Genomic DNA, 11556 nt, shown 5'->3' with positions numbered 1-11556 from the left:
TTGCAGTGCATCGAAAGAGAAATTTTTCCGGCGGTTGTTGGCCCAGCCCCACGACGAACGAATACTAGGGTGTTTCCCACATGAATGGCAGAGCAGTGGAGGCACATTGCAAGCAAGCTGCAGCGCTGCAGTAGGCCTGTGGGCCAAGGTTCTCTCTCTCCCTTTTGTTCCTCTTTTCCGTGCTTCTTTCCACTTACTTTTTGTCTTGGATATTCTCTTTTTCTCAACTACTTTTATAGAGTAAAAGCTATTTATATAATCAGGAATGAATCAACAATGGTTAAATATTTTATTTTTTAAAACATTTTATCATACATTCCTATATGGTAACATTTTGTTATCATTTTTGTGCTCGAATTTTTTTATTATAGGAAGTTTTACAAACTTTCTTACAAAGAAAGATCAAAATTATTAAAAAGATAGATAGATTATTTTTTAGTTTTCTTTCATTACTTAGCATATGTACCTATATCTTAATTCTCAGATGCAAATGCATTCAAAATCCCTTCCATTGGGCTAGCTATTCTAAGGTTCTCTGAGGTTGATAGGCGTAACCCTTTCCCTTTAAGAGTTTTTCATGAAGCCCAACCTGGATTTTCATTGGCTATGAATGAAATGAGAATTTTTCTAATATGGCTTGTTAGACTTGCCCTTTCTTTAGATATTTCTCCATTGATGATATAATATTATATTATATTATTATATTCTAACTTTTGTTTGCAACTTTTTTATTCATCAAAGTTGCTCATTTTTATAAATAATTTTATTTTTTATAATTTTAAAATTATATTCTAATTTATTATATTTAATCATCATTTAAATTTATAAATAGAAAACATTTATGGGAAATGGGAATTATTATAAAAAAGAAAAATATATTGATACGTCATTTTCTGTTTCTGATCTGTGTAATCAAGAAACATTCAGTTATTCCATATCAGTGAAGATTCACAAAGCTGTGTATTGATATACTTGCGCAGTGCATATACTTATACATATACTGGTGGTTGCGCAGATGTGCGTAATCTTTTTTCTTACTGGGATTCATTCAACTTTGCAGAAGAATCATATTTTTCTGCGTAAGCTCATTTCCGATTCATATTCGATATACACGTATATTTTTATGGAAAGATATTAATTTGGATATTGTTTTTTCTGTTGATTATTTGTGCTTTTCATGTATTTATAAAGATTTATTTGTATTTTTGGTAAATTGAATTTAGATTAAAGTAATATTAAATTTTCATAATATTTAACATTTAATAACAAAAACAATTTAATGATATTAATTTAATTTATTTTATATGTAATATTATACATATAAATTATTTCTATTTATAATAATTAATTATCATTGATTAATTTTAATTCTGCTTCATACTTCAAACAAAATTTTTTAATAAAAAGAGAAAAACATCAATAGATAAGTCTAATATATTTGGATTGATATTTAGATTGATTTTATATTGCTTTTTTTCACGTAGAACAATATATATATATATATAGAGATGGTGGCGTTTCTTTATAGCTAGGTTGAGGTTACCGGAGGCCGTTTCTCGTCGTCTCTGGCTTGTCTAGTCATGGCAAGGTGCATGCTCGAGTATCGTATACTTACACGCAACACACAGAAAGCAAACGGCAGAGCGGAGTAGCTGTTATAGAAGGGAAATAATCAGGATCAGATACATCCGACCGATATTGTTGTTTGTAACATTGGTATCATTTTAAATAATGCAAATTTTCCCAAAAGATCTTATTAAATAGGTATAGTTATAAAATTTTAAATAAAAAAAAAAAATTTTTGAAAATATTGAGGAATTGTTTGCGATAAAAGATTATTAAAACCTAAATAAATAAAGAATGAAATTTAAAGGAAATACTTATATTCTGTAGATGTGACTGAAGTGTTGAAAGAAAAAATTCATGGAAGTTGAAACTGGAAAAGAGATGACCAATGTGAAAAATGGAATGTTTGTACGAGCTATGATGAAATTGCTTCTAAGAAATTTGCACAAATTTGTGGTGGTATTCAAAAATATAAATGCATTTTCATTCCAATTTAATCTCATCTGTAACGTGTAGTAACCCTTTATATCTCATTTTATTTTTAGAGAGCTTGGAACTTTTAGCTAGCATACATAAAACTACTAGTAATTTATGTATGTTATATATATGTTTAACCTACATATCAAATTCAAAAAATTATGTAGTCTGAGAAGAATTAGCACGCGAATATTTAAGAGGGATATTGAAAACTGGTTGAGGATAGGGGACAGAGAGGTTCCTTTGCGTCCGCGGGGCTTCGGTGTCAACAGGTTTTATTTTTGCCCCGCGAAAAGGCCAAGGTCCTCTCTTGCCCCTACCGTGCATATCCGCCAGCAGTTCCCTACCCGCACCTCGCCTCTTTCTCCTCTTTCTACTCAGATCCCCTCCATCGGCATCGTCATCTCCTCTACAAGTGGGGAGACTCCCGGGGGGTGCTACGAAGAACCTTCTGGATTAATACCCGCGCTTCAGGAGAGTCTGCTCCATAGCTCCACTCTGAAGATTCTATGGAAGCCCAGTCTGCTGATAATACGATAACATTTTATATAGAGGAAGATTTACTATTTATAGAGTACGTTCATGTGTGGAGTTTGTCAATAATTTTGAAGCAATTACGCAACTAAAGAAATGATGATCTGTTTATATGTTTTAACTATAAATTCAAGAACAAAAAGAATCACGAGATTGATATTAATGGGGATGGCACAAGTAAAAACCAATCCAGAGAGAGATCAAGAAAAATAGCGACTGGAGAACGTAGTTGCCGACGGAAAAAAAAAAAAAAAGAAAAGAACAATAAAAGACGTACAAGATGTAGGGAGCATATGACAAAGAGAATTGGGAAGGAAAGCAAAGAAAGGAAGAAGAAGATGAAAGATGAAACAGAAAGAGAACGAATAGTCCAACTCTATATATGTGAATAGCCATATTTGAGAGGAAAAGTTGAAGAGGAAGGGATGAGATCTGATACTGATAAAACTGAAAATGTCATTTCATTTATTTATCATTTACTTTAAATTAGTATCGATGAATAATTCTAAAATTTCGAATCCAAAAAAACTACAACCCCATATCTAATCGAAATTGCAAGTTTAAATTTAATTAAAAATTTAAGAAAATTTTTTTAATAATAAAAAATCGTTCAAAAATTCGGTATAGAGAAAGAAGCGAATGTCCATCGTTAGATTGGAGGTTCAGTTAAAACAAGAAAAAGAACAAGAAACAGAAGTGCATTGGATAGAGACAGATAGATAATCAAGAGGGGCGGGGATCAAGTCGCTGGCGGGTAGGGGAAGGGTTGTCAGAGGGGGAAGTAGAGTGCAGCGGCCTGGTCGCCTATACTCCGCGTGACTATAGGCAGTCCGGCTAGGCTAGAGTCCGCGTATAATGTATTCTCGAATATCGTGCACTCTCTCGTGATCAATATAAGCTCCGACGCGGACCGAAGATGCACGAAGACCCACCTCCTCTTTCCTCGACCCGCCCGGACGATGTTTTTTCGTGCGGAGTGCAACGCACGCTGGATCGCGAGAACTGCACTCGCTCTCCCCTTCTCCCTGACTTTTTGTTTCTCTCTCTTTTTCTCTTATATGGACTATTTGTCTTTGTCCGATACATACTGACTCGCTTTACTCTTTCATTTCACTCGATTATATATTCGTGACAGTGTCGAAACAGAAGAGGAGGGAAATGGAAGAATATTATAATCTTGGGAATTATTTAAATTCTCTCGTTAGCGGGAATTCTTGTTCCTGCACTTAATGAATATCAAACATAATGTTGTATGGCAACTGTAACATAGATGGTCTATTTTATGATTAAGCTGGTAGCACGAATTTTTTACCAATCATTGGTAAAAAATTCTACATTTTTAAATTTTTATAAAATGTTGGGGATAATACGTTATTAACTGAATCAGAGAGATGTTTGAAATAGGTATAAAATATAGAATAAATGGAAACGTTGATGGAAGAAAGCAATAAAGCGTAATCTTCTCGGCTTGATTGAGCGATATTCACTCATATGAATTAAAGTTTAGGCCTGCACACCTTCGCCGACACTTGGCTCTTCTGCTTCTTGACTCCTGCTGCCTCTCTGCAGCCCCTTGATCAACCTTTCGAGAGTAATGAAGCCTGTGACGACAAATATTTAACATACTAAAGGGTCGGCTCTCTTGGATTCACTTTATGATCCTTCGTCTATGATATTCGCATCGATTAATTTTTCCCTTAACCTAAAATGTTTTAATGAATATTACATTTTATATATGTCATAAATATTACACAAAGGTATTTGATTAAGATTTTTACAAGCAACTATTTATCTTGTTGCTAATAACATATTCGGATAAAAACAAATATAATCCAATAGATGTTCATGTTTCAATCTCAGTCGCTGCTTTTCCTTTTTCAAGAAATAAAAAAACAAAAGAGGAAGACAAAGGAGTATGGAAAGATGGAAGGAAGGAGGTAAAGATTGAAAGGCAGACCAGTCGAAGGAAGAAAATTGGTAGAAGCAAGCTGGTGCACGTTCCAGAAAACTGTCCGCCATGTCGGCCTCCACCACCCCCACTACATATATGCAGCCAGCAGCATGAGATATCGTCCGTTGCACTTTTAAAGCTTTCGTGTGAACGCACTATGTGTACGTATGCGTATACTTATATCTGTGTGGAGAGCCGGCAAACTCACATATCCAGCAGTAGCTCCCCGTAAAAGAAGAGACTGGTCCGTTCAGTATCCAAGAAAGTAAAATCTTCCAGTAGTAATATATCATTTTTACATCAATCTATCATGAAACATTATGAATATTATGATATTTTCACGTTAATACAAATTGAAAAATATCTCCAAGACATAAATGTTTAAGTATAATTATTAAATTTAAAAATTGAACATGATATCTAAGAACATTTGATTTTTGTGTATAGGATGAAGTAATTGCAATATTTAATTTGGTGTTTGAAGAATATGAATATATTTTAATTTATGAAAATTTAATAATCTTACATTTTAAAAGAAAATGTTCAAAAAATGTGCATTCGATAAATAGAATAATATAATATCTGAACCTTTGAAAAAAAATTATTCGTTTCCTTTTATAAGGTTCTTATGTATTGCCCATTAAGAGAAAAGGCAAGCAAATAGTTATCGGTAAAAATTAGGGTCGGAACGATGTGGCGGGCGGGATTTTCGTCGCATGTTGACTGATTTTCTAAGTCGACCTTAGGTGGGATAACAGGGGGGAGGAGGCTGTCTCCCACTCGGTTGCAACGAGCTGGCAACGCCATTGGCAAGTGGCAACGCTGGCCAGCTGCACGAGGGAGGGGTAAGAGTTAGACTATAGCAATGTAGAGTGGGGTCGATGGTCCCCCACTGGTTACGCCACTGGCACTGAATTTCGCACGGCCTAAACGGAGAGCTGCGAGAAACAGAGACGGAACGCGACAGACCACTGACTGAAAGAGGGTGAGAGGGCAAAGACTAGATAGAGAAAGAAAAAGGGCGAGAGAAAGAGAAAGGAGGTAACCATGTGCGTCTCCGAGACAACCTCGAAGCTCTCTGCAACTATACGAAGTGTTCAGCTTCGTTTTCGTTCTCCTTCGCGCCGAATTCGTTGCTAGCGTGTAAGTACGTTTATCCTATCGAGTTTTCTTTCCTGCTAACTTCTCCGTCCAAGCCAATTCAATAGCCATCCCCTCTCAATCTCCGTTTCTGTTCCTCCACTTTCCACCCTCACGGAAAAGCAAATTCTCTCCGTGTCACTGAACCCGGTCGTCTGACCCCGTCGTTCGGTTTTTCCGCACGAAATACTTCGACCTCGTCTCCGGAAGTAGGATGAGACTTTCCTTCTTCGTCATTTGTGGTATCTACAACTAACTATACACGTAATTCTAGAAAAAAAAATCATATATTCTCTCTCGTCTATCTTGCTTCACCGTAAATTCTCTATATCATCTTTAAACAATCCGTGTTGCAGGTTTATAGGATCTGTGAAGATTCATCCCGACAGAGTGTATTGCATCATGCGGGGGCCAATGAAATCCCCGGTGTACCGGGTAAGCAGCACCCTCTTCTCCCCGTCCCTCGAGCCCCCTATGAAAAAGATGATGTGAGGGCCGACGCGTGTGGAACACCAAGTGCAGCCGGGATCGCGGTTGATCGTTGTCGGGGAGCAAAGGTGCAAGCTTGATAGTCCGCTGTTTCGCTCGTTCCTCCGTTCCTCCCGTCCTCGTTCCACCGTCCATGTCTGGGTTCGTTCGCTGGTTCAGCTGGCGTCCCACGGCACGCAGTCTGTCGCTGTCATTGACGAAGTTCACTTCTAACGCAGTTATATCTTTGAAAAAATGTATATGTGTTCCATCGTACGACGTTTTTTTCCCATGATTTCTTCGTTTTTTGAAATGATACTTACGTATCTAATTCTTTTGTGATATTTTGAGTTGCTCTGCAATTAATTTGGTTAACAAAAATATGGTGTTCGAGGAGTGAATTCCAATACGATACGCATATATTTCAAAGATATTTCCGGTATCTGAGACAAAAATCCAAGACGTTTGAATATTTATCGTCTAATTTGTAGGAAAATTTCTAGAATTATTTCCCAGACGCGTCTTATCTTCCTATGAAACAATTTCAGAGGACGGACGGCGAGGTTAAGAATTTTCTTGAATTCGATTTTCCATGAGATCGGTCTCGCGACTGTGAGCGGTGATGAAAAGATGATATGGAATCTTCCAATGAGTGACGCGGGTGTCTAGCAAAGTGGAAAGTGTTTTCTCGTCTCTTTTTTGGATCTACAGACCGTGGTTTTTTTCTTCTTCGGTTAATTGTGCATTGTGACGAATGTGTAAGTGCAGTGTATCCACAGTGTGGCGGACGTGCTAAAAAAATCACAAGTTTGGGATACTTATTTGGTGTAATCGATGGGGATAATTATTATGGAGAAGCGGAATCGACGATTTCAAGGGTAAGTAAAAATTGAAAAATACAAGATATTATTTAATTATTGAAAATGATCATGAAGATAATTGATATCAGGATTTTCAATGGATTGTATTATATTATTCTTGCGGAATGATTGGAAATTTTAATTTTAACAATAAACAATTCAGTTTCGAATCCATTACGCGTCATATTGAAAGTTATATACAAAATAGATTTTTTAGAAATTTTCATCATGGAATTCAATCGTATTTAAAGTATTTATTTTATATTATTAATTTTTTACTTTCAAAAATATCTTCAAAATTTTTTACGAAAAAGTTTGAATCTTTTGAAAAGGAATCAATATTTCCACGTATTAGTTTCTTAACACTATTACAGAGTTGCAAATCTAATCATATAGCTTTTGATATATATATAATATCTTTAATTATTTATCTAAAATATTTTTAATTTTCAATCATCTTAATAGTTTTTATTCATTAAAAGACGAAATATATGATTGGAAACCATTATTTTTATTTCATAAAAAATTTAGATATCGGATTATAAGATATATATATATATATATATATATATATATATATATATATATATATATGTAGATAAATTATCGAACATAGTTATATTATTTATAGAAGACGTGAAGGATCAACAACTTTCCTTTTGATGCAGTATGTAGGATTTTACATCGATAGAGGAAGGAAGTATTTTTCGCCATAGAGCGATAAAATTAACCTTAACCTCTTGTTAGATACATGCACTCGGGGTCAATGACATTCCCTGTTGTTTCATTTCCCTCTTCGACGCATGCGCACGTTTTGACAGGTCTGAGGCGGCGAAGATGTTTCTAAGAGAAATATATGTAGTTATATCAATGCTAATGTTCTCTGTTTCGATTAAAAATTGAATTTTTCATTTTAAAACAATAGAAGTTTTGTTTAAAATGTGCAATTTCGATTTTAATCGATTTTCTATTTATGGATGAAAAGATCATAATCTTCTTTTCAAAACGGTTGCTATGGTTATTCCGGTGACATTCAAATAAGGTTAAAATAGAAACTTTTTTTTTCATATTTTTTCAGATATAAATAAATCTTTTTTAATTTTTTAAATTAAATTTCGTTGTTGAGAATACAATACAGTTAGAAAATTTGAAAAAGTATTTGCAAAGCGTAATTCAATTTCTTTTTTAAATAATAAAGATAAAAAGTAACTAGATATAATCAACGACATATCCATAATGTTTCTCACTCTTCATCTCATTTTCCATATTAAAAAATATCGACACAGCTTTGTTTCTAAAAACATTACACATTCTTCGAATTATAATATTTCGTTTCAAATCGTAGCATAAAAAATAACAAAGAAAACATTGCACCAGATAATTTTAGAGATATTATGTAAAAAATATTTATTATTTATTATTTAAAATTATAATTCATTTAAGTTAATAATTTCAGTTTCAAAAACAGATAATTATTTTTTACGAGAAAATTATGCTAAATATGAGAGAATTATGCTAAATATCTGCGTTTTATCTTCATTATTTCAAATTCTATTCAACTGACGCCATATTGAAATGGCGCGTTTCCACTGAGCGATTTTCTAACATAGATTATGTTAGCAGAAATTATTATTTAAGCAATCTATATTATGGCTATTCTTATTTGAAAAGTGTCTACACTTTTAAATTAATAAATTATAATGAAACATTTAAAATTATATATATACATTGAACAAAGAAATATATTTCTGTGTCGTAAATTGTCATAATTTTATTGTTACGATCTTTTTTATATTTATTTTAGTGTTAACGGTATTATTATTATATTTAACGTGTTTGCCTTTTTTTAATTTGTTTTTTTTTTTTTTTGTTTCTTTCTTTTCCTTTACGTGGCATAGATCGATGGAATCAACGTGTTCTGACTGTAGTAAATAATAAGAGGGGAAAAAAAGAACAGAAAGCTGGAAGACTGATAAATGCGCGGGAATTGGAGATTTATCGTACTTACTCTAGCAACTCGAAGCAACTGTTTGATTATTGTTAGTTTCGATAACTTATCATTAGTGATTGTTTCATGCAAAAAAGAGCACGTTTTGAAGAAATTTTTAGACTTGTTTCTTATGAAATAACTTTCGTATCTTTTGTCTACTAATCATGATAATGATTTTTTTTATAAAATATGAACACACACATATACACAAATGAATTTTTTTCTCAAGTCAAAACTCGATTGAGAAATATTTTATATTATAGCAAATACTCAATTTCTCTAAGTTAATATCTTTGAAGATAGTAAAATTCATATTTAATATACTGATAATATTAAAAAATAATAAACGACGAAGTTTGATTGACAAGAATTTGATCGGATAAGAAAAATCAAATTTTTTTATGTTTTTCGCAGCCGATAAGGTAGGGCAAGGATCGAGGATTGAAAGTTTAAAAAGGAAGCTCGCATAAGAGGGCACAGGAACCAAAAAAAGACACTCGCGAGCGAGATCAATACCCCACCGGTGCAATGTACTCCTGCGGTCTCCTCGTTGCAGCTCGATTGTTCGCGAATGAAAAACGAATGGCGAACCGAAAAAATGCGAGCCGGAAACTAGAAAGCATTTCGAAGATAAGAGACTGTACTATTTAATTAATTAAAAAATTTATAAGCGCGCTCATCACGTTCGATTAATTATAACCTAGAAAAACATGGACGTAATTAAAACAATTTTGCAGATGGCGCGGTGATCGTCTTTAAAACCGAAATCAAATGTATGATAATATAATCGATTCATAATAATTTGTCTCTCTCTAATCTCTGATTTTAAAATTTGTCAAAGAATCATCTATCTTGTCTAAAAATCATCTATTCTTTTTTTTTTTTTTCAATTTTTAAAATTTTTCCATAGTTCGATGAAGGATTAGAGATTGCAACTCAGCTGATAGGTTTCCCTGAATTGAGTTGAAATAAGCGGCGAAACGGCAGGAAGAGAAGACGGAAACGGAAACTAGTTCCGGCCAAGATCAATACCTAAGTTGTGCAACAGACTGTCTGGCGCAAGCCTTGTTCCTTGCTTGCGTGTTCCCCGTGCGCGGCACGCAGCGTGCAACGCCTCGTTGCAACCGGTGCAACGTGCAATGCCACGATTTACTCGCTCATGGGTACACGCATGGCTACTCTCATCTAGCCGGCTATTGGATAGGTCAGTGTAATTGATATTAACACCTTATGTTTTCAACACATATCTATTTTTAATTCTTAAAAAGAAAAAGAAAAAACAAACATAATATCTCTTTCATTTTTCTCAAATCTCAATTGTATCACTCATTCTATAATTGATAATCTTACAATAACTTGTTTCTGGAATAATAAGTTTTGAATTATAAAAAGTTTAATTATAAATAATAATAATAATAATTTTAGAATTAAAGGAGAATGGTTGGATGATATTCAATGATCACACAAAGATCATATATCTTTTTTTTCAAAGAAAAAATACCACATGAATTGTATTCGTGAGTGCCCTCTTTCCAATGATGCATCATTTTTGACCATTGTTTTTTCCTTCACATGACGTATTCGTCTCTCTTGTTAGACAGGAAATGATGGTAACGTTCTCCTATTACATTTTCCAGATAACTTTATGTTCCATTTATCTGTAAATTATTTTTAATTGCAATTTTATCTCCAATATCAATTTTAACAAAATTTTCTAGATAAAAACATTTTACATTCAAGTATCTGTAGCGATAGATATCCCGATAGATATAAAATGATGATATTTATAGATAATAGGGTAATTTCGAGTGAAGTGGCCTTGTGCGTGGAATGGAAGTTATGACTCGATTTTGCGGAAGTTGTAAAACGTTCTGATTTTAACTTGTTTTTGATAAAACGTTGAGTAAACGTTTGTATATTACATATAGAAAATACATTAATTGTTATTTATTTTTGTTTGTTTTGAATTGAAAAATCAAGATTAAATTATATGCAACATGAAAAAAATGTATATCGGAAAACTTTTTAAAAATTACAATTTATTTAACCGAAAATGATTTTTTTTTTTTTAGAACGAAATGTGTTGATACAACGTTCAGAGGTTATGTTTATGTTCGTATGATGAAATATTATCGTTTTATATGTTGAAAAAACAAAATGAATCATTCTCTGACTTTTGGATTAGATGGCTCGGTTTTTTATGGGATAAATAACCTATAAAATCTAAAGTGTAAAGTTATACATACCTATAGTTTGTAAAATGCAATTCTAGATTACATTTTCTTAAATGAAAAGATTAGAATAAGGATTAGAATAAGATATTATAAATATTTTACAATTATTAACGAAATTATAGAATAATTGTTAATGTGATTGATCATAAATGTTAATGAATAGAACAACGTGTTATAAACATGTTGATGAAATTATAAAATTTCTATAACAAAGATATTATTGAATCAGATTAATCCAATTTCCAGTATCTCAATTTATACAGTTTAGCAAATCAAGAGATATAAAACAGATTATTTAACAGCTTCTGAGAACATTGATAAAAGAAGAAATATTGA

The sequence above is a fragment of the Apis mellifera genome, linkage group LG8 (assembly GCF_003254395.2).
Source record: "Apis mellifera strain DH4 linkage group LG8, Amel_HAv3.1, whole genome shotgun sequence".
Classification (NCBI taxonomy): Eukaryota; Metazoa; Arthropoda; class Insecta; order Hymenoptera; family Apidae; genus Apis; species Apis mellifera.
The sequence above is the reverse complement of the archived record's forward strand: the minus strand, read 5'-3'. Positions refer to the sequence as shown.